This window comes from Xenopus laevis, chromosome 3S (assembly GCF_017654675.1).
Source record: "Xenopus laevis strain J_2021 chromosome 3S, Xenopus_laevis_v10.1, whole genome shotgun sequence".
Lineage (NCBI taxonomy): Eukaryota > Metazoa > Chordata > Amphibia > Anura > Pipidae > Xenopus > Xenopus laevis.
Window position 1 is genome coordinate 99,101,951 of NC_054376.1, and position 4,871 is coordinate 99,106,821.

The following is a 4,871-nucleotide window of genomic DNA, read 5'->3' on the forward strand; positions in this document are numbered from 1 at the left end:
TTGTACTGGAATCAGTTATTTAAGTGAGCTCTAATTTACTGGAAAACAGTGATTTGGCCCATATCTAGAGTTGCCACCCGGCCGGTATTTTTCCGGCCTAGCCGGTAAAACACCTGCCAAGGCCGGGGCCGGTATTACAAATTTAATTTGTAATACTCTTTAAAAAAAGCCCCTTTTTTCCAGCGCTGTGCGATGTTGCTCCGCCCATTTTGTGGCACACCGCGTAGCTCCGCCCCTTTTAGCATCTCGGACCACCCCCACTGGCCAGTAAAATTTTTAATAAAGGTGGCAACCCTACCCATATCCACTGTGTATCTGTGCGAATTGACAGGACTGGAATCTACTTAGCAGAGTGCACACAAGCATTTGTTCTGTGTGTGCACTTAAAGGCAGATTCCAGTGTCCTTACTGCCATTTTTAACACAGAGGAAAAAGATAAAAATGTTCCCTAGGCCTAAGACCCATGTCCTCCATTTCTAAGCACAAATTTTTCTTTTAACAGGGGTGAAAAGCTTCAACTCATAAAAGTAACTTTTTTGTCTGCAGTATTATTCATCCTTGTTTGTTTTGAACTAAAAACATAGTGGAAATCAATATTTTAATTTCTAGAAGAGGTGAAGAATTGTTGTGTTCTTCTGTACAACTCCAATCTTATTACTAAGTGCAATGTACCAAATCAGAGCTTTTATTTGCTGTTTCTTCAGGCCACAGAGCGACTGTATATCCCTGTGCACACGCAAGCTATTAGTGTTCTGCCCATCAGCAAGTCAAGCAAAAGAGGAAACAAAAAAATTTCTTCACAAGAAATAACCTCTAAATTTGGAAAGGAAAGTGATGCAAATTAAAAAGGAAATCATAATCACCATTAAGCAATCCCCAAATGTATCCAACTGTAATCTTTTTGTTATATAGTGACACTTACCTGTTAAATATTATTACTGTGCAAATACATTTATTTGCAAATATCATTTACATCTGGAAGTAATGGATTAGACCAATACTATTATTTGCTTTTTTGCTAATGTGTTTAAAGGGACCAGTCCATAGCTGCATACAAACATAGTAATTATGCCTAGGAGGAGCCAAGAAAGCTCCAAATTACTGAAAGGCTGACTCCCATAGACTCCATTATAATCAAAAAATCCAGATTTTTAAATTGATTTTCTTTTTCTCTGTAATAATAAAACAGTAGCTTGTACTTGATCCAAACTGGATGCAATTAATCCTTATTGGAATCAGAAGCAGCCTATTGGGTTTATTTAATATTTACATGATTTTCTAGTAGACTTAAGCGGTATGAAGATCCAAATTACAGAAAGATCCATTATCAAGAATACCCCAGGTCCTGAGTATGCTGGATAACAGGTCCCATATCTGTATGGTATATATGGTAACATGGCTCTGGATAAGGGTGACATCAGTATCAGTTTCTTGATCAAAAGAGTAGTTACCTAACCCCTTATAGATAAAGTTGATATAGATACTCACCATTTACCCTAAGAGCTTTACAGGGTGCCATTTTGAGGTATCGTCTGTATCACCCACAAGATGCATAAACGATGTTACCGTTTACCACGCTGCAAGTCTAGAATTCAATCAAAAGAGACACTATTTTCACACTTTTTCCACAGATCCAAGTAGATCTGACACTTGAAAGTACACAGTAGAAATATTCTTATCCATGCTCAGATAGCTAGGGGAACTTGCATATAGCGATAAGGCTGATAAATCCACTACAAGTCTATCATTCCTGGGTATAGAAATAGACAGCTAAAAACATTCTAAAAGCATAAATGTAGGTTATCTGGTTCCCAATTAAATGAAGTGCACTGTGTGTTATCGGAACCTTAGATTTCCTATAGGGTCAGAATTTTTTATAGGGTTTTCTTTACACTAGAGCACATCATGGGGATTGAGAGGGAGGCAATGCCTGCAAGTTTAGGGGGCTTTTGGTAGGGGGGGGGGTTGTAGTTCTCCTTTAAGCTCCACTGGAGCAGGTAAAGGATGTATGATCTCTGTAAAGTGCTGCAGAATGTGAATATATCAGTCTTTTAAAAATGAAAGAAAATTAATAAAAAGGTAGAGCAAGGCGATAATGCTAAGGAGATAATTCCCTTCTTGTCACCTGCTGTGACATTATGTAATGTGACAGGATGGTTCCCTATCTAAGCACTGCACAGCAATCAGACTGACATTCGGAGAACTTTGCAAGCTCACATAGGTGCCAAAGGCATCTCCTATAGCCAAATGTCTTGGTTAATCCATTTCAGGCTTCTTCATGTGTAAAAGTCTGCTAACTTGCGAACGGCCCACTCAGGACAGGGAACAAATTATGGAGTGCAGAAAATTATATTGTGCTACATTGTTATTTATTTCAGAAGAAAGAATACCCAGTATAACAGGGCCCCTAGTGGCTAGTATGCTCCTGTCACGTAGAACGTAGATGTTTAAAGGGATACTGTCATGGGAAAAAAAAATATTTTCAAAATGAATCAGTTAATAGTGCTGCTCCAGCAGAATTCTGCACTGAAATCCATTTCTCAAAAGAGCAAACAGATTTTTTTATATTCAATTTTGAAATCTGACATGGGGCTAGACATATTGTCAATTTCCCAGCTGCCCCATGTCATGTGACTTGTGCTTTGATAAACTTCAATCACTCTTTACTGCTGTACTGCAAGTTGGAGTGATTATCACCCCCCCCCTTTCCCCCCCCAGCAGCCAAACAAAAGAACAATGGGAAGGTAACCAGATAACAGCTCCCTAACACAAGATAACAGCTGCCTGGTAGATCTAAGAACAACACTCAATCGTAAAAACCCATGTCCCACTGAGACTCCTTCAGTTACATTGAGAAGGAGAAACAGCAGCCTGCCAAAAAGCATTACTCTCCTGAAGTGCAGGCACAAGTCACATGACATGGGGCAGCTGGGAAATTGACAAAATGTCTAGCCCCATGTCAGATTTCAAAATTGAATATAAAAAAATCTGTTTGCTCTTTTGAGAAATGGATTTCAGTGCAGAATTCTGCTGGAGCAGCACTATTAACTGATTCATTTTGAAAAAAAATTTTTTTCCCATGACAGTATCCCTTTAACAGTATTGGGCCTTTGTAGAAGGAGACACTTCAGAGTGGATGTGGTGAAGACTGGAATGGCGTGGAAGAATGGGCCAAAATAACACCCGAGCAATGCATGTATTAAATAAGTTTCAGTATGCGTGTTCAATATGTATTCCCTGTGTCATAACACTTTATTACACATAATTTATGGATTCATTTGTTTTGAGTTCTTTGTATGTGTGGCTTACTTGGGTTGTTGCCGTCAATTTCAGGTCAGTAGTCCCATTAGAAATATATTTACTGAGAAAAATGTTGACATGATCAATACTTATTTTCCCTGCTGTGTATGGGCACTTGTAAATTGTGGTCACCTTTACACTTTGCAGGTAATGATTAAAGTCTATATTAAATCATTAACTGGCTCTGACATTAAATGACCCTGGGAAATTGAACTGAAATGAAAGCAGATTTTTTTTTAATTGAGGAATAAAAAAATGACAGCACTTGCAGTCTTATGACAGAGTAGTCATTGGAACTATAGCCTGCTTATTTTATAAGATCTAATGTAGCAAATCAAATACCACAGATGTACAGGGCCAATTTGCCACATTTACAGATGAATCAGAACATAGGATGATTTTGAGACAATGGAAGGCAACTTCTGGCATATGGACTACTAAATGTAGCGGGAAAAAGATCTCTCAGTTGTCCATAATTTTGTTTTGAAAAACACTATCAGCATATAAAATATGAGTGTAAATAATGTACTGGCACAGTATAAGTCTTGAGCACAGTGACATTTACAGGCCATTTGTATAAACACCACATATTCCCCCTTTAATAGGAAATCATTTGTAGAGCTATAATAAACAGCAGCAATTAAACAGTATGCATTTTAAAACAATATTATACATTCTTCACATCACAAAGTCCTTGGTCCATGCAGATGCAGGTAACCAGATAGCAGCTCCCTAACACAAGATAACAGCTGCCTAAGTAGATCTAAGAACAACACTCAATAGTAAACTTCAGGTCCCACTGAGTCACATTCTGTTACATTGAGTAGGAGAAACAACAGCCTGCCAGAAAGCAGTTCCATCCTAAAGTGTTGGCTCTTTCTGAAAGCACATGACCAGGCAAAATGACCTGAGATGGGGCCTACACACCAATATTACAACTAAACAAAAATACACTTGCTGGTTCAGGAATTAAATTTTAAATGGTAGAGTGAATTATTTGCAGTGTCATTTAGTAATAAAAACAACACCATAAAAATCATGGAGCTGTAGCACCGTGCAATGCATACAGTACAATATATTAAAGTACACACAGGGAGGACAAGTCACATAATAAATACAATCACTATACACGTTACACAGAGCTTATATAGGGTAGGAGGCACTGTAGGAAGGAGGTCCCTGTCCTGTAGAGCTTACAATCTAAGTGCCGATGTGATTAACTAGTGATTGAATAGTTGGGAAAAACATACAATTAGAGAAGATATCAGGCAATCTGAACTAATTAACAGGGTCCCTCACTAGCCACAACCTACATATTTCATAATTCTTGTCTGAGATTCATAGAAAGGCAGATTATGTCAGATTCTGCAAATTGTTCTTATTCTCACTCTCTGTCAATTCTGAATGAAATAGCCCCAGAAGCCCTTGCCTCTCATGTACTGATGTTACAGATAGAAAGAGATTCCCTTCAGTGAAAGGACATAAGTGCAAGCAGCTCTGTGTGTGAGTGTGTGTAAGTATATGTGTGGGGGCGGAGGCAGGACACAGACTGGGAGGGAAAATACATGAAA